General features: G+C 40.2%; 1 protein-coding gene across 1 annotated transcript in view; it reads left to right on the top strand.

Moving 5' to 3' along the window:
- Positions 1–3,384: 3,384 nt before the first annotated feature.
- The window catches only part of SPSB4 (splA/ryanodine receptor domain and SOCS box containing 4), a 150,230-nt gene continuing 129,861 nt past the window's right edge, over positions 3,385–23,753 (top strand). The window contains exon 1 of the mRNA XM_066556715.1: positions 3,385–3,452. The gene's annotated coding sequence lies outside the window, so the exon portion shown is untranslated. The remainder of the gene's footprint in view (positions 3,453–23,753) is intronic.

The raw sequence follows: 23,753 nt of genomic DNA, 5'->3' as shown, positions 1-23,753 counted from the left end.
CACAATCACTGATTCATTTCACCAACCATTAACATGGAAAAGATTCCCCTCTCAGGGATCTGCTTAGGCTGTGCAGGTAAAGCAGGGCTGTGATGAGTTACCCTGTGCCACTCCTCCCTTCCCCGGCTCAGCAGGAATGCTGGGGACAAGAAAAAAAATGAGTGGTACATGAAGTGTGTAGCCCCACACTTCATGAAGCACGCACAGCTCTCAGCAGGTGTAGATTCCTTGTGTTTGTGGAAACAGAACATTTTTAATATGGTTTAAAACACAAGCTCTGAGTGTTTATTAATTTATGCAGGTTCTTAATAGAAGTATATAAAAATTACATAAGATGGATATACTTCCCTTCAGTGTGCATCAAATTTCCTGCGTGATAGCTGGTAACTTTTTCATTTGTGTATTACTTGATTTTTCTTACAGCTGAGGGGGCAGGTTATGAAGCAGACAGATGTTCGCAACTCACATTTATAAGCTTAGAAACTTCCTACCAGATGCCAACCCATTCCATACTCCCAGATACCTATTCCAATACCTCTGACCCTTCTGTTTCCATGTGTCAGACGACTGCCTCTCCACGGTGATCTACAGCAAACTATTCGGTAAAACTCTCTGCGTTCCAGAATCGAAAACTTTACATACTTCCACAGATGTCTGTAGAAGTATTCAGTGTCACCTCACGCTATTTTCTGTAAGAAGGGCAAGAGCAGTCGAGCGAAGAAGGCACGTTTGGGCTGGAGCGGTGCCGGTTCGGGAGCGGTCAGAGCTCCAACGGCAGAGCAGCGGCAGCAGCACCGGCGCCGCCTCGCCCCGGGCTGCGGCCGCCGTTCCCCGGGGGTTGAGCGGCCGCGGGGCCGTTCGCTCCGCGGGCCGGGCTCCCCTCAGCGCGCCGGGGCAACGCCCGGGACCAGCGGGCGCCTCTCCAGCACGGGCACACCCGGGATCCTGGGCCGGACCCCCTCGCCCCGCGGGGTGCGGGGAGCCGGCCCGGCGCTGCTGCCCGCGATCGGTGAGTACCCCGCGGGCCGGGGCGGCCCTGGGGCTGCGGGGCGGTCCCTGAGGGGCGGCGGCTGCGGCTCCGCGGAGTGGCCCGGCAGCGAGGGGGGCACAGCACAGCCTGATCCCGGCGGCGAGGGGGCACGGCACAGCCCGGTCCCGCCGGTGAGGGAGCACGGCACAGCCCGATCCCGCCGGTGAGGGAGCACGGCACAGCCCGGTCCCGCCGGTGAGGGAGCACGGCACAGCCCGGTCCCGCCGGTGAGGGGGCACGGCACAGCCGGAGCACGGCACAGCCCGATCCCGGCGGTGAGGGGGGCACGGCACAGCCCGGTCCCGGCGGTGAGGGGGGCACGGCACAGCCCGATCCCGGCGGTGAGGGGGGCACGGCACAGCCGTACCGCCCGCCCGGCGGTGCCCGCTGTAAGGCAAGGGCAGCCGCCGCCCCTTAGGGCCCCTCAGGCACCGCCGCCGCGGGGCGGCCCCAGCCGGCTCCTCCCTCCCCCGCGATTCGCTGCTCCCTCCCAGCTCTTCGAACGCTCCTGTGCGGAAGGCTGCTCGCCAGCTGTGTGCTGAGTGCACTTGATGCTGCCTATTTAACCAGCTTTATTTAAACTGCACTTTGGCAGCATTATCGGACGTATTTTGTTGCTGTTTTGCCTTGCTGTTTTTCACCTATTAAGTAAGGCAATGTGCTATACCCGGAGCGCGGGGGAGGATCAGCGGAGCCGTGCCCGGGTGGCAGCGGGTCTGGAGGCGGTGATGCTCCAGCTGCAGCGCCCTGGAGGCAGCAGCATCCCGCGGGAGCCGGCACCGCGCCGGGAAGCGATGAGCGCTCGCTGCGTTACTCCAGTACCGCTGATGAGGAGGAGGCAGTGCGGCTTTGCCCCGCAGTGTCACGGGTGACCTCCTTCCAAAGGTCTGTCAGCGATAGCGTCTCCCCGGGACGCTGTTTTAGCATTCATTCACGCTCGTGAATGAATATTAAAATATGGTTTTGTCGCCGCCCCTTTTTCCCGCAGCGCGGAGGGCGCTGCTGATGCCACATCGCACAGCTTGGCGCTTCGGTCAGCACGCCGAAGGGATGAACAATTCCATTAATAGTTCTCTTCAGTCTGTCCTCTCAACTGGTTTTGAGCGCTGGACAATAAAGTCAAAATACCTTAAACTTATATTTTTACATTGTTTTTGAAAACACGGAACCCAAAGAGCTTTAAGGAGAATATTCAGGATTAAAAGGGAACATTTGTTTCTGCTATGTTGCAGATGCATCTTAATGAGTAATCCTGGTTTTCATTTTCCTTTTGTCATTATTCCCATACCTATGAGATCGCAGAGGATCCAAAAGAAGCAGAGAGCTCCAGGTGGAGTCCCTGGTCTTGCATTGACTGCCCTGAGAGCCCAGGTGACTTTTGAACTGTCACAGATTTTGTGGTGCAAAGAAATGAATCCTTTGTATTTTTACATTTCTGCTTCCCCGTGTGCAGGAGTCTGTGTGCTCCTTGTAATGAGTGGTTTACAGTGGCACGAGTGGTGTGTCCACTTACTGCATCGAGAGATTTCACCCAGAGTATATTAAAAACTACATATGCCTTCCTATTCTGTGGCAGATGAGAAACTTAGGTATTTAAGCACCTCTTTTAATAAATCAAAATTAGCTTCTTCATTAATAATGCCTTAAAATAGTTTGGATGCCTCTGGACCATTGGGACTAAGAGGCTGCTGTCACTGAAGACTTACTCAGGCTTATGCTCACTTCTGCATCTGACGTTAGTGGTATTTAATCCTTATTTAATTCTGGAAGGCTTTAGAAGTTAAATGCTGTCACAGACGAATTTGTGGCAAAGCTTGATTTTTGGGTCACATTTGTGTTTTGATTCTGAATTTGTCAAACGAAAAGCAATTTTCATAGGTAATTAGAGTGGCAGCAGGACCAAACCTGAAGAGGAGAGAGCTGGGCTCATTGTGTGTTCCACAAGGATGTACTTATGGATTTTAACCCATATTCAAGCTGATGCAGTAACTGTTTACTGATGCAGTAACTGTTTACTGTTTTACCATTTCTTCTGACTTCTCATACAAGTAGGTGTTTTGGGTTGGTGTTTTTAATACAAAATTGCTGGATGCAATTTTATCTGGTTTGATAAAAAACAGTGGAGAAGCAGGCAGGAATTCTGTTGCTGCACTGTTACTTTTGATCATTTTCACATGAGCAATTTTGTAGCTGTGCAATATACATTTTTTTAAAACTGCATGCTACTGTTTTGCACTGCTGGTTTCTAGCTCTTTTTTATCATGTGAGACTTTAAGTTCTACTTTCTTGCTGCCTTCATAAGGATAGGTAGTGAAGTTCCTAAACCAACACTAATTTATTTTCCAGATGCAAGCCTGGGACTGATGTTTTCTAAATGTTAACTGGCCCTAGAAGAATTAGAGCTGCATGATCAAAATATCAGGTTAGTTGTCATCAGCTGTCTTTTTTCATAAAAGCTTACTTTTTTTCTATTACCATTTTGCTTGTCCTTGTGCTCACGTCCTTTGGTTTATAAATTTGGGTTTATTATGTAGGCTTGGTTTATTGTATGAGTTTACCAACTCCTGGTACATAGGAGGACACAGTATGGGTAATGTAGAATGTAATCTTAGCCCCCAATGAGTTGCAGCTGGACCCTATTACTAACGATTAGGAGCAGGTCAGATGATAACAGGCAACACTTGTAACCGATAAGAACAAGTGGTATAAAAGAGTGGACTCATGAGAACTGGAGTCAGATGGTTGCTGCAAGGACCAAGAACACTTAGTGCTTAGAGGAGCTGCCTGTAAGAACCATGGAGGAGGTATGAAACTCTGGTGCTATGAAGTCCTTGCACTATAATGATAATAGAACTGTTGTAATATATAAGACAACGCTGGTAAAACAACTCATACATTAAAGCAGTGTAATGCAAAGTATTTCTTCTGTCTAACAGAACTAAATATTTGATTCTGTCTTTGGACATTCATGTGTTATCAACTTTTAAAATATCCGTGCTGCATCCATTTATCTTTGGAACTTCTTCAGTTTCAGAAACACTTAATGCCTGATTTTAGGCCAACACATTTTCTTAATCTCCACAGACAAACTTTACAAGCAGTTCTGAGTTCTTGTTTCAGATACTGAAGTGAGTGAGAGAGAGTTCTCTCCTGTAGTTCAGAACTTGCTTCTGGGAGGGTAATTTCTGAATGGCATGCATTCCTTCAAGGGTTTTAGATTATTTATCCAAGTTACCTAATTTGCTCCTAATTAGCATGAATTAAAATGCTGTTTGTCTTAATTTTGAAAGAGCAAACTATTTGAATTCCAAGTGAGTGCAGCCACACTGGGGTTTAACAAGCTCACTGGTTTTGCCCAATCAAAAGTGTTGTGAGTTTGTGCTGTAGACAAATTTGCAGATTCTGATGGTGAAAAGACTGATCCTGGTCAAAATTACTGATAAAGCTCCTGGTAACTTCCCCAAAAGTCTCCATCTCCAAGCCTGTTGATCATGTGTTAAGCAGCCCTTAAGGCAGAATTCCATAGGCAATAGTAAGTGTGAAGGGCAATTGATTTTGCATGGAACAGGGGTAATATAACTCAGCTTTCAGTACAAATATTCCAGTCAGAGTGATTTTACTTCCTGAGATAAATATCGTTTGTGTTCAAGGCCCTGATTTTGAATGTTTTCCTGGATGCAGTAAAATACATGGTGCTCATTTCTTTTTTATTTGTGTTGTTCTTATTTATTTGTGTTCTATTTCTTTGTGTCCCATATGAAGTATGTGCTTCCAGTAAAGTTACTCCAGATTTTCTTTTAAGTGAATTCTGATGAGAATTCCTATCTCAGATCCTTTTCTGGAAGGCAGGGATAAAATGTACACAGATGTAACTGTGTCTGTGAGAAAAGTTAAATGTAGATGTGCTGCAGCACAAAACAAAGATTGCAGCAGACATTTCCTAAATTATTCTGGAGACCTGTTCTGCTGCACTCCAGTAGTTGTGTAGTGTTAGCTGAGTGTCTTTGACTTCTTGGCCTACTCAATTATATGCCTCTTAAACCCAAAGGTGTCATTTCTTGTTAAGAATCTCCTATTCTCTATTTATTAAACTGCTCTTTAAAACTCTGCTGAGACATGGTCTGATCACAGACTGCTGGTGAATAATCAGCTTTATAGTCTGCAAATCCATTTTAAACATCTGTTGAACAATGTAAATGTGTAACTGATAGCCAAATATGCCCTAAATGCTTCCCTTCTGCCCTAGAAGGCAGCCAGCATTTTAAAGTCTTTCAGCTTTGAGACAAAGGAACAAAATCACTTTATTGCACTGGAGTTGTATGTTATTTTAGCAAATAGGGTGAGCTCCTGAAAGACCAATTAACCTTCATATAAATGGGCTGTGCTGTGTTGCATAGTGCCCTTTGAAAGCTCTATTGAAGTTTGCTGATGCTTACAGTGGCTGCTCACAAGGATAATTAGATGTTCAAATTATGATCCTTGGAAACCCAAGAGGCTGTGAGGCATTCTCAAGGGATCAAGGCCTTAGAGAAGGGAAGGTGATAACCTGAAATCTGAAGATTTCAGGTAGAGGTAGAGCAGTGCTTAACCAACACCACTCATTTTTATTTTGTTGACTGAGAATAATATCCAGTTTAGGAATAGTGAATGCTTTCTGACAAGTACAATGTTTCCTGACAAGTAAACCACACCTTTAAAAGGTGGTTACGAGGTCATAGGTTGTTTCTTTGTACATAATTCCTTCTCCTAGGGGAATGAAGGGTATTAGCAATCCCATGTCAATTCTGCGAACAAGCCTTGCTGCTGCTTAGCCAGCCTGCTTTAGGCAGTGCCTATTTCTTCTCTTTTGCATAAATAACATGGATCAGTTTTGCCTTCCTTTAAGAACTATTATAGTGTTTTTGATACCTGTATGTTTGCTTGGGGCCCAGAGAATTGGAGTGGAAGTAGATGGGATGAGGGATGGGCTGTTGTCTGTTCACACAGGGAGCCTGATCAGCAGTTCAAAAATGCAGTCCAGGGAGGCTGGGTTTAGTACTGTGGGGCAGAGGTTCCTGCAACAGCAGATCCTGCACAAGTTTTGTTTATCCAAAAAAACTGCTTTAATTTAATTACAGCTGGAATGATGTGGACTTCTGCTTATAAAGGCAAATAACTGTTATTGACTCTTCCTGTGTAATTTCATGACTACTTCTTCCTTTCCCGTGTCTCACCTGGACAGCTGCAACAGGTTTAACACTTTATATTGTTATTTGTTCCATGGACAGCAGAGGTGATTGTTGCAGAAGAAAATGAGCTGTGTGCACTCTCATCACAGAGAAATACGAGTCCCATTTCTTCTGACTTCTCATACAAGTAGGTGTTTTGGGTTGGTGTTTTTAATACAAAATTGCTGGATGCAATTTTCTGGTTTGATAATAAATGGAAGAGAGCAAGCTCTTTGGGAGTTGTTGGGTTCCAGATGCTTTTTCTCAACACCACTTTGGCTACTTAGGACTGTGTGAGTAAGTGGAACTTCCCCAACAGCTCATTCTGTTGTCAGTGGACTGCATGTGCAACTTTCAACCTGGAAAAGTTTCTTGAATTTTTTATGCTCTACTTTTCTACTGAAGTATATTTTGTGTGGACATTTAATTAGACATGGAAGTACTCACCTATATATCCTTTTTTACATACAGATGTGTTTGGTGTATGCACACAAATTGCACCAAGTTATTACTCTGTGTGAATAAAGCTACTAAAATATTCACTGTAAAGTGTAAGAGGTGTAAGAATTATGAGTTAATATTCACAGATCAAGATGTGTGAAGGTTTTGGGGGTCAAACAAATTACCTCCTGATGCATTCAGATGATTGCAGTGCATTTATTTACTCTAGAAATGTCTGAATGGTCAGACATAAAATATTTTGGAGAGCAGAATAAAGCAAAAGTTAATGAAAATAAAACATTTGCTTCTGAAAACTGCACATCATGAAATATTCATAGTTGTTCTACAGACAAGATGTATTTTATAGAGAGGAGTAAATAATTTTGTTGAAGAATTGCAGGTTGATGTGTGCTGATTAACACTGGAATGTAATTGTTTGACATAATCAGAAGTGATAATATTTTGGGATAGCAGATATTTATGGTTTTCACTGAAAGCATTGATTCCTAAAGATGAGGGTGTCCTGCCAGCATTCTGTGGGGTCTCTGCTGCTGACTGGATTGAGAATTGGAAGAGTACATTACTGTTCCATTTATTTTACAAATACTTTCACTGTGAGACGCATTTGCTACTTTAAATGCTCTAATATACTCAGCATCCTGTTCAGGTTTTGATTCTGCTTATTACTAGCATTTATTAAAATTATTTTTAGTAGGATTAGTTGTCATATTTCAAAAATAAGTAATTATCTTGAATTTTGGTTTTTTTTTTCTGGAAAGATTGCCCAACTTCAGGTGCACTGCTACTTTAGATTGCTGTTAAATAGAGCCATTAGTCTCACCTGACTTCTTTCCTTCTTTTCCTGTCAGCTCAATTACAGATTGTCAGTGCTGAAGGAAACGCTCTTGGTGGTGGAGTAGTATAGAGGGAAGTGTTAGCACCTGCCCTTAAAGGAGTTCCGGATTTCTTCCTGCTGCACAAACCCCATGTGGCTTTAGAGAAGACCTTAATCTTTATCAAAGTTGTCTTAATCCCATTTCTTTGAAATTCAGCTCAATGGATGTTAGGCTGGAATATTTTATCACTTCAGATGCTGAAATTCTTTGTTGTATCTTGTGTGGTTGCCTAGTTATGTTACTTTTTCCCCTCTCATATAGTCTAGATTGTTAACAATCTATGCTGCAATAAAAATTCTCTAGGAATGCATTTATTTTGCTACTCTAAAGGAAATTGCAGTACAGCTAATTTGCAAATGAATATATTTAGAGATTCTTCGTTCAAATCTTGTAGTATTGATCTCACAAGCCAAGTCTTTGTTCAGGGTATTCTTTTGAACCAGGAGGAAAAGTGAAGAGGCAGTAATTGCAGCTGTGATGATCTGTGGTTAATTTGAAACACTTTCAAAAACACCTTAAAAGGCTTCTGAAAATCAAGGTGAGTTGGAGATAAAGTACTGAAGTTGCTTATGAAAATAGCATTTAGGAACCTGAAGCATCTGGAATGCAGACTTCTAAATGTGCTTCTCTTACCTTCAAAAAGTTTTTGGCAAAGAGCTGTAGACACAGAATTAATTTTCCGAACTGTGGACTCTAAAGTATAAATTACTTATATAATAGAAAAACTTATAAAATATAACCTGTTATCTTTATGCCTTTCTTTGTTTAAGGGCTGTCTGAGGTCTGATCATGGATGCATTCAGAGTTGCTGGAGTTCAGGGGTCTGTGGGGATTTTGCAGCAGAAGGGATAAAGAAGGGAGTGCCTTGTTTTGTCATATTCTGTTCTTCCTCACTAAGCTTCCTTTTAGTCCTGCCTTCTGATAAGTATCTTAAACGGAGCAATCCTAATGAAGGGACTGAGCCCCAGGTGCCAGAGGTCTTATGGCTGCTGGTGAGCCTGTTAGGCTGTTTTGGGGAAGTTCTTTTTGTTAGGCTGGAAAAGATAAGGAGCCCAGTCTCCAGTAAAACTGCTGTGTAAGCTCACATCAGGTTCATGCAGTCTGTCCAGTTAAATTAATTCAAAAGAAGTTAGGAAATCAAATAAATAGTAAATTTAAGCTCCCTGTGGCCCAGCTGTGAAAAAAAATACTCCCTTATTTGTTTTCAAATGAGTATCAAACTTGCAATATTTTATCAGATAAGCAATAATGTTCTTAGCAAAAACAAGCATGTGTTTATTGGAAATTAGGATGTATTTGAAGTTAAGGCTAGTGCTGCTTGGGAATGTTATTCTGGCAAATTTGTAGTCACTGTAAATGCTCCCTGTGGTAGAAGGGAAAGCAGTGCATGTGCTTAGCTTGTGTTACATTGAGATGCACTTTAAAAATCACCGTTCTTTCCATGGAAGTATAAACTTTTATAATCCCTATAGACCATCATTTATTTTTAATTAAACAGATGTGTTGTGAATGTGCTGATAGTGTAACAGCAATAGCCATGGTATTTTAGCCATAGTAAATTGTAGCCATAGTAAACTCTGTGTGTGTGTGTTAGGGCAGAAAATCTGCTCAGAATGTGTTCTATTACTTCCTTCTCCTTGGTTACCTCCCTCAGATTATTCCAATTTTTAAATGTTCCCTTTTTTAACCACTTTTTCCCAAAAGTATTCTGTATATTTCCTGCATGTCTGCATTGTATCGTTCCAGTTCATCTGTTGACTTTGAAGAACAGGGGGTGAGGGGACCTCACTCAGAGTTTTAGAAAGTAAATGATGATTTCAGCCTTTTCTTTTTAGTGCTCTAATGACACTTTCTGTCAAGACTGGTTGGTTTCTTCTCTGGGCCTGTTTTTGTCACTTTTAAAAGCTTCATTGGGAGTTTGAGGTTATTTCAAGTTCTTGGGGGAAGACTCAAGGATGTGTGTACTCAGCTGGGTGTGTACTCTTCCAATGGTACAATCTGGCCTCAAATATTACTGGCTTTACAAAAATAACTTGTATAACATTTATTCACCAAAATATATTTTTGACTTGAAGACTTGTCCATCAAATCTCTTTTTCTTTCTAAGTCATGTAAAAACTTACCAGTATTCTTCAGTTACTCTATCAGTATCCTTTCTGACTTGCTTGGTGCTTATATATAACAGACTTCAAGAATTTCCATGTTCTGTTAATTCATGTTAAACTTAAGCATTTTAATATTCACATTCAGCATAAGTAGAGGCCATTAGTTGGCTTGTGCAAATACATCCTCAAGGGTGAGGTTTTTCTTAATATTTAGTTGTTACACAGAAAAATCACTAAGCTCATCCAGGTCCTTCAAGTAAGCCCGACTAAAATGTGAGTATTTATTACTTCTAAGCTGTTACTTCCATTTATGAAGGCACTCAAGGTATCTTTGTTTCACAGCAAGCAGGTAAAGATAGTGACCTGCCCTTAGGTGCTGGCTGAAGTTCTTGGCTGTATTTGTATTAAATTAGTTGTGAGTGGGCAATAATTTGCTTTATGCCCACTAAAATAGGTGCATCCAAGGTGCCAGTACAGACATCATTAAGATGTAAAATACTTGTCTTTTCTCTGTTTGTTGGATTTACTCATGGGGGGCAGAAATACAGAGGGTAAGTGGTAAAATATTGTAAATAATTATGTGGCCAATCCAAAATCAGGTTTTTGCACAACAGTAATAAAGCCCTGCAAGCCCAGAGGGTTGACAGCTATTGATCCTGACTTTTATATGTAACTCAATTTTGTCTCTTACATTGAGGACTTGAAATTTTATCCACAATTTTTTCCAGGTCCAAACAGCACTTATCCTGAAATAATTTTTTTTTGTTGAAGAGCAGCACTTTGATATATAGGCTTTATTTCAGCCCTACTGAAATCAATAGGACCTTTTTCTGGTGGCCTCAGTAAGTATTGGACTAGGCCCATAATTTATACTTGCAAATAACTTTGGCCACAAAATCGTATCTGTAGAAATGGAGGCAATTCTTCAAAACCAGGCTAACTTCTGCTTTTTTTTTGGAAGGGAATTTCAGAAACTGGTTGTGGTTTTTCCTTTATCCTCTGGGGTTATCAGAAGCACAGTAATTTTCAGCCATTGTTGGGTCAGGGTGACATGATTTATGGTTGCTTCCTCGAAAGGAAAGCTTTCTCTAGAGTTAAGAGGAGTTCTGCTCCATTGTGCCTCCTGTGATGTGTCACAAGGAGAGAAACTGCTCCTTTAGGGTAGATGTGTTTTCTAGCTATAACTTGGGCTTTCTGTTTGCAAACCTGTCAGTCCACAAAGCAATTGATTCTCTCTACTGAGAGCACCATAACTGGCTCAGATGTGATCAAAGGTGAGAGGGAAATGGCTTCTGCTTGTAACAGAAACAATGTGGATTTTGTTCTCTGAATTCTCTCCCCACAAATTCAGTCATGAAACTGTATGGGTGTCAGTTGTAGGTTTAGCTGACAGACACCAAATATCTGCAGAAACAGAAGAAAAGCCTCAATGTGCAGATTTAAATGTTTGCACGACAAAAATCCAGTGTGTTTCTAACAGATTATTTACCTCAGATGAACTAGAAACTGGTTGACAACTTGGAAGTCATACTCCAGAAAATATTTGAAGTACTTCTTTATTTTCAAGTAGAACTTTATTTAGAAACACTTTATTTAGAAACATGCTCTGGTAGAAATTTCAAGATTTATAAAACAACCTTTAATCAAAGGATACAGGATCAGTTGAAAGAGACAAAGGGTTTGATATTGCCTACGTGCTGGAGTAGAAGGAATTCCAGTTGGACAAGATATCCCTTCTTTGTGCAATGCTGTGGGCCTGGGTCTGGAAGGCAGCATCATGGCTGTAGCATTAGGACTGGCACTTTCCAGTAGCCTTTATGACTTTGATAGCTCAGGAAGACTTCACAGTGAAATGTTTATCCTCTGGGATGGACTGTGAATAGCTTCTTCAAAAACTATTTAAAAATTACATTGCAATTTAGTGGAAGGAACTTTAAATGTTCTAAAAAGCAGAAACACCTGCAGTTTTCTTTGCTGCTTGCCTGCATTAATTCCAACCATGTCAGAGAAGTAGCACTGCCTTCCTCTGCAGAGAATAAATAACTCTGTCTGTGATAGGATTTCTGGAGATTTATTTTCTCTGCAAATACTCTGTGTTCGTGAGCGTGTAACTGGAATGACTTTCATCATACTTGGTGTTTGTAAGTTGATTTGTAATTAATACTGGCAAGCCTGAAGATGTGGTCCTTTGTACCTTGGTTGATGCAAATCAGATTGTTTGCCTTGTGGGAGGTTTTTGCGTGTTTTCATATTGCTCTTTGCTTGTTCACAGCTGTGAAGGATATAACCTTGGAAGTAGTCCAGTGCTTGTTTACATAATGACATGATGTGGTTTTCACCCAGCTCCTGTAGGTGGGAGAAGTCAATACCTATAGATGATTTAGTCTATGTCTTGTCCTGCCTCAATTTTCAAAGATCGCTTAAATTTATGGTGCTATGTTTAGTTGTAATTAGAATGATGAATATATAGTTTTAATTATTACTATTTTTTTCTGGAAATGTCACTCTTTAAGATAATGTAGGTAGCAATGCCAGGATATTTAAACATTATTCACAGGTGAGACATCAATTAAAGATGGCTTCTTCCCTAACTGAGATGCAGAAGAAGAAAACCAGGACAGCCCTTGTAGATGGAAAAGGTTGGAGGTCCATGACCTCCAGCTCTAACTCTGTAAGGGAATTTAACAGTTTGCCAGATAAGTTATTTAAACCTTGCAGGTTTTAGAGTTAAATGTTACTAAGAAGCTACATTTCAAACCAAAATGCTATGCCCACTTCAAGTATATCTTCAAATATACCATGGCAAAATAGTGACACTGTGTTTGCCTGGCTTAAAATGCCTTTAGTGGACTTATCACTGTTTTCTCCTACCCACTCTGGGAAAAGACCCACCTGAGAGAGAGGAAAAGCCTGTGAGACTACTAAACAGGTCCAAAAAACTCAACAGAGATGCTTTAGCTTATCTCCTCTTTTATATGCCACTGTTAGGAATAATTTTGGGATTCCATTCCTGGATGAAACCAGGATGTATTCAGATTCCTGAAAGGTTTGCAAAGTACATTGCAGTGCTACACAGTAATGAAGATGAACCTCTCTTTGAACCAGTTTAGGGAAGAGTCTGAGTGTGGCAGTCGTGAGGCTCAGTGTCATGAAGGACAAGAAATCCTTGTAGATGGCAAGCACTCTGCTCTGGGAAGGAGTAATCAAAATCTGTTCCACTGAAGGGCCTGCTCTCCCTGACTGCCCAGAGGCACACCCAGCTCTGTGCCTGCCCTGAGTTTTGTGGGAATAAGCCCCCATGTGCTCAGTGCCTCAGTACAGGACCAAACTCCCAAACTGAGATGGGGCCAGGTACAGTGGCAGCACAACACTGCAGTAGCACAGTTAGCTCTGTCTTGTGCTTCAGGACACCATGAAATTGCATTTACAGTTTCCAGGTTTTCTGTTTTAGACTCCCAAATCCCATGAGGCCAAAGGAGAGAAGTGAAGGGAGCTTGCAGTGCTGTGCAGACATAAAGGAAAATCCATCATGTCCCATAACTTGGTGCTGTCTGGACTCTGCTTGTCTGGAAGCACCAGAGCTGGGACTGCATAGTCCCCTTTTGGGGCTTGGTTTTGGATTTTCCTCACAGCTTTGTGTGTTCAGGCAGGGCAGGGTAGCACAGGGCACAGTGAGGAGCTGTATTGACAAATCCTGGGAAAAGTTCTCCAGATGCAAGAAAACAGACATAAGGCCCACTGATTACTCCAGACCATTTTGACTTCTTTGGTTCCCGGTTGTATCTTTTTGAATTTGGCTGCAAAAATGTAAAAGGTCTGGTTAAGCAGTCACAGTTCATAGCAATGTTTTGGTGGTTTGGGGGTTTGGGCTTTTTTTGGTTCATTGGGGTTTTTTTTCCACAGACTGGCTTAAGGAAATTTTAGAAAAATAATTAGAAGTCTATCAGCCAGTTTGCTTAAAACAAACACAAAATGGATGAAGCATTTGAACTGTGGAATTGATCTCTGTGGACAGTTCTTACAGTGTGTGCTTTGCAGAGAAATGTGCTGTCAAATGTAGGCTATGCTGCAGTTTATGGAGGGGACCTGCACTCAGTATTTAAGCATGTTTTTCTCTTTTTTCCCCCTTGTTTCTAATGAGAAATTAATGCAGCACAACTTTTTCTATTTCTTACTGTGCACAGTAAGTCAGTAGAGAGGGTATGTGCACCAGGCTGGCTTCCTGGGGCAGAACTAATCCAATCATTTATCGGTTTATTAGATTTTTTTGCTGTTAAGGCCAGGTGAAATTTCATGCACCTGCATTGCTTGGTGGTCTCTTATATGCAAGAAAATTCATTGCCTGAACCAGTGTAAATTTGCAGGATGTAGCATTTTAAAATGTCAGTAAGTTAAATGGGGTCTGTAAACATTCCTAGACAGGTTGTGGTTCATTGGCTTATTGTTTGACCATCTTGAATGGAAACATCCATGTGGTTTTATTACGTCATGACTTGATTAATTACAGCCAGTTGAACACTTAATTACAGCACCAAGGTACCTAAACATTGAGGAGCTTTCAGGAGAGAGAATTCTGAACACTGACAGAATTAAGTGTGGTATTTCCTGATTAAGATTGCTGTGGTGCAGATGTTAACACTGCCACTGCTGATTAAAACAAATTGTAAATAATAATTTGTTTTCTACAATAAATTGTAGAAAATTCAGTGAAAGCCGTAGTTGCTTTAGTGGCTGTTTCAATAAGCAAACGTATCCATTTTAGGACACTTAAGGTTTCTCTTGCTAACTTCAAAAAATGGGGATAGTATAGATTGCTGCTTAATCAGTACCTTAATTTTTCCAAGAGCAAAAATCTTCAAGGTATTTAAAATGGAAATGCTGAGTCTCCCACGGTGTTTTTTTGTTTAAACATAGTTTTTTTTTAATAAAGATGAAAAATACTAAGGATCTCAAGTCACAGTAAAGTTGTGGAGAGTCCAAGATATTTTTACTTGCCTCTCTAAGCACAAATATGACTGTAAAGAGTTTGATCTCTTGGCATTATCTGGTCTGCCATTAGGGCCCTCTTCCCAAGAGGCTGGATACAGGATTTATAAAACTGAAAGCATCCCAGCTCTGGTGAAAAATAGCAGTGCCTTTGAGCAACTCAACCCATAGCAGCAGCCACCCCAGAGAGCCTGGGGCTCTGTAAATTTTCAGTGCTCTCTTTGTTTGTAGATTTTGGGCCATACATCAGCTCCTGCTTTCATGATAAGTGCATATACAAATATGGGGTTTGCATCAGTGATAGAAGCCAAGTGTTACATAAAAAGCAGTTCAGAAAATCAATAACTTGAAGTTGACATTTTTTTGAGAGAATGGAGATTATATGGGTCTGTAGTCCAAAAAATGCTGCTTTTATTGCTGATTAAGGAATTCAGCATAATCAGATAATGAATGGTGCTGTGTGACTCCCCATACCAAGTGTAATTTGGTAACAGTAATTAGGTAGGGAGTTGATCTGTTCAGTTTCATTGGCAGTGCCATAAAAGGAGGCAGTAAGTTTAATGTGTGAAACTAGTAAACTGTCAGGTGTTAAATTAAACAGCATAACTCTCCTGCTGATGGGGATCTTAACTTTTTAGTGGTGGATATAAAATAGAGTACAACTTGGGGTAGTTTTTCCATATATAGCAATTTCAGTGTAATTTAGGAGCTGTGGCCTTGGGAAATACCAGAGTCAGAGATCAGAGCTGTTGTTGATGTGGTGCCTCCTCCAGTGCAGGGTGCCAAGCATGGCAGATAAATGTCAAAACTGGATCATGCCAGTCTGGACGGGCTGGACTGTTAAGAAGTGTCACCCTTGTGTGCTGGGACAAGGTTTCAGTCAGTGACAAACTTGGTCATCTTCTGGTGTAGTAGTAGCCTTAATAGCAAGAAAATATTAAATCATGCACTCATTACATAGTTTAGGTTTTTTTTGTCTGCTTTGATTCTTCTGTTCTTAATGGAAAAATCAGTTTTGGGTTTATTACTGGTAACAACTAATGCCTTAAATGCTTTCCCTCCATAAATAGAACATTGCAAATATATAAATAACTACATTGCTTTGATGCCTAGATATGATTGTCTTATAATTAATTCATTTCCCAATAAGAAAACCAATTTTAGAAAAAAGTTTTACTTATCTGTATTTCTTCAAAGGAACTTAATTTTGCAGTCATTCAGTTATGTAACCACAATTAATTCATTGTTAATATTAATTAGAGTAAATACTCCTAAAATAATTGGATAACTTTAATTGTGGCTAATGATTTTGACTATTTTCCCTTCAGAATTTCTCGTTTAGTCAGTACTTCAAATGAATATGCCAAGGATATTGTCATGTTTTCTGTTTCTTCTTTTATTTTTTAGAAATTTTTTCTGTTTAAAATTTTTTTAAAATTTTTTCTGTTCTTTTCTTCAGCATTAGATCTAAGAAGTGTCAGATATGACCAGATGTTGTTTGACAATCTCCTATATACCCTTTTAACCTTTTCTGTAGAGTTTTAAAACATTTATGCTGTAACATTGCAAAAAATGCCTGTGGGGGCTCATTTCTTCTTGTATTATTCACTGTTAATGGAGCAAATTGCAGTATGTCAAGTGAGGCAGATGCCTTTTTATTCAGCATCAAAGGTTAACTTTTAAGTTTTAATTCTGTTTTGGGAAGAACTATTTATGGTGATTTTTATTTATACAGGGCAGGTATGAGAGTAATGTGAGGACTGGGAAATGGCCTCAGTTTCTCATTAAACCGGTTCCTGAGGTGAAGTATTTCCATAAATCTTTTCATGTTAGGGTGAAATTCCTAACAGAAGAGGAATTTTATCAGTCTAATAAACATGCTAAGGGGTAGGTACTGAGGACAGACTGCAAATCCTCCCTCTCTGCCTTTTTTCAAGCTCTGGCTGGCCTGGGCAGGGCTGTGCTGGCAGTGCCAGGCTGGGCAGCCCCTGGTCCTGCAGTACCAGGTGCTCTTGTTATGCACTGGAGGCAGGGCTGGACTGGCAGCTGATTTGTTTGGTGCTAATATACAGGATTGCCAGTTGGCAATGGAGGATGGCCAGCCCTGGGGCTTAGAAGGTGTGGAGTAAATTGCGGTAATTCTTCAGTCTCCACATAGCTTTGGGTGTGTCAAACATTATTAGTTTTGTGTAAGATGACCCAGCTTGATGATTATGTCCTATAAACCCAATGAGGTATCAAAGTGCCTTTTCTTTTCTAAGAAAATCCCGTAAGATTTAGTAAGTACTGTTTACAAAGGGCAATTGATTGCCTCATTTGTGTGGCAGTGTGTTGCTATAGAATATGGCAGGCCTTTGCTAGGAAGAAGAAATTTGTGTTCTCCTGAGGATGGGGACAAGTTCACATTCCTCTGTGATGGACAGCTGGCTGCCACCCACAGATGGGAGAGCAAATTAAAGCAAAGGTCATGAGTAAAGCTTCAGCTGAATTTTGTTTTGGTTGGTTTTTCTAGTATAGTTTCCCCCTCTCCAAAGTACTTAATACAGTTAATGGAGTTATTTGATGGAGAAGAGGTTCTGATTGTTGAAGCTTTTCTTCATTCTCTTTACCCTTGGCAGGTGCATTTCTAAGTACTTTTCATCTTGCTTGAAAGTTTTATTTAGTTATTCCAAAGGATTTCTTTTTAGCCAGGTCTAAGACAAGGGAAAAAAAAATCAATTATTTTCGTTCATAGAAGGTTGCTGCTTAAAGAGAAATCAATAACAGTGTCTGTGAATGAGCTGTTGGCCAGTTGGCAATGGAATAGCCTGGCTTTGGAGAAAACAGAAAAAAATGCAAAATAAAAATAAATTGTATTGGAGCTTAGGTTTAGGATAAAGATAAATTATTTGAAAACAGGAAAACCTGTCAGGCTAGTTGATCTATCACAGTCCCTCATAAAAGTCTTAATCTTTACTGTAACCAGTGACTGTCATTTTGATTTTTGATTTGTATGGATTTTATGAATTCTCAAAATCCTGTTTGTAATTAACCCTTCTTTTCCATATGCTTCAGGCATTGGGAATACCACCAGGCTAGCCAAAACCAATTAGTATTAGTTTTTAGTATCAGTTTTTAGTATTAGTCTTAGGAAAAAAGGTTATATTAATTATGTTATGTAAAATTCTCTAGCACTTTTTCTAAGCAAAATATCAGTTTGAAAGTGAGCAAACAAGATTTAAGATGGATCATTAATGGACTGTATTGGTTATGGTGTTTCTGAAAACAAGTATCTGCTCCTGTCTTTTGTCTGTCTAATAATTGTACTCCAGTTTAGAGGGGTTTATGCAGTAAATTCTATCAAGTACTGTATTCCAGAGCATCAGTGATAAAATCCTTGCCCTGTTAGAGTTGATGTAGGTACTATGACTTCAGGAAGATTAGAGTTCAAAGCCTCCCAATGCCATGAATATGTTTCCTTCAAGTCATGGGTGGAAGATGAGGCAGCATAATTACTGTGGGATGGATTCAAGGGGCCAGATGTTGGCAAATCTTCTGCATTTGGCTGGGTACCAGAAGAAAGCCCACTGCTCTCCTGCCAGCTGGCAGTCAGTCACTCCTTCTGCCTCTGCAGCTCCCCATTCTCCATGAGCAAGTCACAAATGTACAGCACAGAGCAGAGCTCTGTCTTGGCAGTGTAAGGAGAGATGTTCATCTCTCCTTGGGCCTGTTTGCCAGGTTCCACAGTACAAACCTGTATGTTGTCATACAAGATAAAATTAGAGTTTTCCTTTCTTACTTCTTCTGTAAATTTCAAGGACGTGATATTTTTTTCTCTGTTCTATTTCTGTAAATATGGAAGGTGCAATTTATCAAAACCAAGTTTGAAATGGACTTCAGGGAGCTAATTGATTCTAGGAGTTTTGTTCTTTATTATATGGAATTAGGAATTTGAGGATAATTTTTCACCAGTCCTCTTTAGAGAAGGCAATTTAACATGGAAAAATCTACCTAAGTGTATTTTCTTTCTTTTCTTGCATTTAAAAATTTAAATTTACAAGTTTGATTGGTGATTGATTTACCTTGGTAAGATATGATGTAGAAGCTCTCAGTTTCATCTCTGAAATGTCTGTAAACTGAAAAGTTTCCATGGAGTCTCAGAAGAGATGCTTAGCACAGGGGCTTAGTTAACCTGATTAGAATAACTCTGGACTCCAACCTCTTTCTTGCTGAGAATCAGTCTGTGGCCAGGCTGGAACAGTGTTCAGGCTGCAGTTCAGGCCCATGATGTGTGGTTCTTATGGGTTCTGTCTCTGGGAAGTTCATGTTTGCTTTGAGAGGAGCAATTGGTGTGTGGGGAATAAAGTGATGTTTCACAGCTGCAGGAATGAGCCCGGGAGAAATGAGACGTTGTGCAAAGAGTTTGATTTTTGTGAACAGCTTTTTGCAGTGTTGGTTTCTTTATCTGCAGCCAGGCAGATCCATGTCCACATTTCAATAATTAAATCTCTCTGTTTACTCTTTTAAATCCAATTTGGGCCATTTTTCAAAGACCACAGCTCCTTTCCCTGACATCTGAATGTTTGGTTTATCTGAGCTCTGAGCTGGTCATGTAAATTGAGTGTCTCTGGTTTGGATCTGTGTTTTTGATGGGTAAATACCTCCTTGCAAATGGTCTACAGAGCTCTGGTTTTAGGGCTGTACCAAATCTATTTCTTGGTGTTGGTTGTTTTTGCTGTGGGTTTGTCTTTTTTGGGGGTAAGGAGGCAGGTTGGGGAAAGCAGTGAAGGGCAAATTGTTAAAGCAGCTATACTGGGATGTGAAATGTGTATCCTAAGGTGTTAAGAGCTATTACATGGATCTGCAGCATTTCTGATACCAACATGAGTAATTACACTTCTGTTTATGACTGATAGCTCAACTTCTGCCAGTGTTTCCATTATTAACTTCTGTTTTCATGGACTTGTACTACAGGCAGAGTCTGTATCTGGGTAATTTTATTAAAGCAGTTTTCAACAAGCTCATTGGCTGTGCAGGCATGGAAAGAATATTAAATTAAAAGAAAATTCTGAACCTAGGGAACCTAATGGTCTGATATGGGATGTTAAGCTATATCATCACTAATGCAATGTGCAATTTCTGTTTTGCTCTGATTACATGCAAAGTCAATGATCTTTCAGCACCTGTAGCTTCAAAACCAAGTGTTTTAAACATTGCAATAATAGCCTGAAAATCACAGATCCTAAATAATGAGTTGGGTCTCCATCGCCTTCCACTTGGAAGAGAGGTTTGACACCTGGAGTAGCTGACCAGAGCAGCCTTGCAGCAGAGCTTTGCCTCTTCAGCTGCAGCCTTGGAGGGGTGGCTTAGCAACATTGCTCAGGTCTTCAAACACAGCCCCTGTGTGACTGTCCAGATTCTGGTCCTGGTTTACAGTGTTCACAAAGGTTATTTAGAATATCAAGTTTTGACCTAAACTGAAGACACCAACTTAATGAATTAATAGTTTTTCAAAAATGATAACTGGATAGTAATATCCTCACTTTTTGTGTCTGGGCTTAGGTGTAATCCCACGGTAGGAGGCTCTGTGTGAGGGAGGCAGAGTGATCTGAGACAATCCCAGCAGGACCAGTGGAGAGGTTTTGGCCTTTTACATCTTCATCCATGTTTGTATGTAATATAATCTGTGGTGACAAATCTGAATTATTTCATAAGCCTCATCAGCACAGTAACTGGGAGCTGCCTAGAATGCCTCCTAAAGACTTTTTTTATTCTTTAAATGAGCATAAAATTTGGGAATTTGCCTTTGATCTCAGTATATTGAATGTGAATGAAGTTGCCTGATGTAGAGCAAGAGGCTGTGATGAATATGGATGTGGTGCTGCTGGCCATTGTTAGTGCAGAGGTGCCTGGAGAGATGAAACAGGGCAGCTCCACAGTGCTGATCTTTGTTTGATAACTTATTTTTGAGATTTTTGTTTGCTGTTCTCTCTTCTTTTTAAAAGATTTCTTTAAGAGAGCTCCCTAGTGATCTCTGACTGTACTACTTTACATCTCAGTAGGATTTTACTTTTGGATTAGGGGTTTAGTGAATCAAGCCTTCCTGATTTCTACACAAAAGAAATTTAACATTTCTAATTTTTCTTTTCATCTCAAAACTTCCTAGTTAAAAACAAAAATTGCCTCAGATGTGGATAAATCAGAATTTCTCTGCCTTCTCCTTCTCCCTGCTTCCTACCCTACATTGAAATATGAATTATGTTTCAAGTTAATTAACTGGTAAGAAAGATACAGAATTATGTTGTGCATTTTATACAAAATACAGCCTTAAGCAGTGTTTTGTGTATTTTTGGGATAGTTATTATAGCTGACATGAATTCATATTATTCCTCTGTCAGGCTATACTTGACAAACACTTCTTGACCTATTTTTTAAGTATAAATGTAATATTCATATTGTTATGTATATTCCTCCATGAATTACAACTACACTCTGTAATTGTAAACATAGATTCTGAAAATCAAATTATAGGTTTTTCGTGTGTTCTAGCTTATTTTAGTTTTCCCCAGGAGCTTCAGGTAATTAATTTTTTTTTTAAATTTGAAAAGTTTAAAACCCACAACTATTTATTTTCTCTCTCAAATTGAAAATAAAATAAACATAATCAAAAGAATTTTTACTTTGAATTGGAAATTAAATAAGTGTGTGCTGTACTAATTCTTTTTTTTAAGTAGTTAAAGTATACAGGCTTCCTGCAGATACTGCCAGAGGAAAGCAAAGGTGTTCTGGGAGCAGAATAGAGAATTTAGTAGATCTATTGTCACATGAAGGATAGCTGGAATCCTGGAATTGTTTAGTTAATTGGCTTTGCTTATACTATGTAATTATGAAATCACCCATGTTGCATTCAAACTGTTGTCATCTGAGCTTCAAAATCAACATTGAATTTGGAGTAGTGGTTTTTTAATGAATATTTATTGTTATACTTTAGGTCTAAAGTCTTTACAGAGTTTCAGGTTGCACATTCAGTGGGAAGCTTGAGTTTTCAGTTGTCCCTCATAGTGGAAAGGACTCTGTGATGAAGAGGGACTTGGGAAAGTCAATGACAGAAATCTGGGACTGCACAGAAAAGAGACTTGTAAAGCATTCTGTAAGCAGAGGTACTGCATGCGGAAAGAAGAGGGAGGAGAAATTGTATTCCAACACACAAAGTTTCCCAAAGACTTTCCCAAGCTCAACATAAAATTACAAAAATCTGCTTATTAAACCCTGGGAGAATTTTATTGCTTGTAGAACTGCAGTCTGAATGTCACAGCAGTTACTAATTACAACCAGGAATGTTTACAGCATTGGAGATTAGCATAACCATACATTTCAGAGCATATACAGAATAATGAGACCAGGATGATGGAAGTCTAATGTAATGCACACCTTCTTAGCTGATTAATAATAATTTGATGCCTTCATGTAATACTTTACATGTCTTTACCATTGTACATACCTCTAATTTGTAAGTCTTTAAAGCACCCCTGGGGAAAAAATGGTTGAACATCCCTGTGTGCTGCTGTCTTTGGATGTTGCCTCTGTGTATTAGTAAAGATTCTTTTATTGGGAACTCCTTTCCCTTTTTTCTTCATAATGTATCTCACCTTGGTCTAGTTTTGTGGTTTTTCCATGAAGTTTTCCAAAGCAATAAATCCTAAGAGCTCCTAACTCTTACTAGATGATGCTGTGTTTCTATTTTTTGGTTTTTAAAGATATGGCTCTTGGGTTTTAGCTGGAAATGATTTAATGTTTTGATGGGGCTTCTTTCACTGTGTGGCTTTTTGAAATTACTTTAACTAATTTCATTGGCAATTCCATGCTGCTTCTAGATCCAGAGTTATGAAATTGTTGTGCAGACTGCTGGTACCTGCTGGGCTGTGGGAAATGGTCTGCAAGGACAAGCAGTCCACAGAGCCTCTTGGGACAGAGTGTGATGAGAGGGCATTGCCACTTGGGAGAGTCAGAGATGACAGAGGAAAACACACAGCAATACTTTGCTCATAGTATTGAAGCAAATGAATTTTTATTTTATGTTTCCCATGGGCGAAGAACATTTGTGCAGTCAGTTCCTCAAGTGTTTGGCAATTTGTTAAGGAGTAGTAAATGGTTCACCTGTTCAGCATTTCACCTGATTTGTAACTTGTATCTAGCTCTGCTGTAGACCTAGAAAATGACTTTTTGAAACTTTTCTGGTACTCTTGGCATGGAAGTAACAGCACATGTTCTTTGATGCCCAGATTTGGCAGTTTCTTGAAGGTGTTTCACTGTCCCATCTTCTTTTTAGAAGATGGACTTCATTAAGTATTATAGACTTTATCTTCTTTTCTCTCCTCAGTGCCAGACCCTGTCTTGCACTCAAATAATGATGAGCCAACTGATTCAGTGGGAACTTTATGCAGTTGAATTTTGTAATTGGCCCAATCAGCTTGCAAACTGCCACTTGATTTTGCTTCCCACACAAGTTTTCTCTTGGAAAGGGAGCTTTAATTTCCAGCTCTGACTGTCTCAAGTAGACACCTTGCAGAGTGTGCTCATCCCCAGCAGTGGAGAACAGCAGTCCAAGCAGAATTCCTGGAGTCTGGAGCTCATGTGCGTGGCCTGCAACACAGGGAAGGAGAGAGCCACGTTAGAAATGCCTGCTGTGCTCTCAAATTGCTGACTGGGGAGAAGCCTTAGGAAGCTCCACTGGCCCACACTAGCAGAACTGGAGGTACTTCTGGAGGGTCCAGGTGCATCTTTTCATACTTTTTCACAAAAATTAATATGAAATCTTCTCTCTGTATTCTGGTAACCATTTTTATTTTTCTTGGTTTTTTTTCTTTTTTCTTTTTTTTTTTTATTTTTTACATCTCAATGATGGTGTGAACCTCTCACACCTTATAGGAAAAGGATTTGGAGAATGTTTCCCTCTATGAGGGAAATGGAGTACCCCAGCTGTGCTTCCCAGGCTTGTTAATAGATCTGTTTTATTGTGTTCTGTTCCAGTGCCAGAGAATTTTGTCAGGCAATCCACAGTGATTGATTCTAGGGAAACAAAACACCATTTCCTTCTGTTTTCAGTCTC

This window comes from Molothrus aeneus, chromosome 10 (assembly GCF_037042795.1).
Source record: "Molothrus aeneus isolate 106 chromosome 10, BPBGC_Maene_1.0, whole genome shotgun sequence".
Classification (NCBI taxonomy): Eukaryota; Metazoa; Chordata; class Aves; order Passeriformes; family Icteridae; genus Molothrus; species Molothrus aeneus.
Note: the sequence above shows the minus strand (reverse complement) of the source record. Positions and strands in the feature narration are given on the sequence as shown.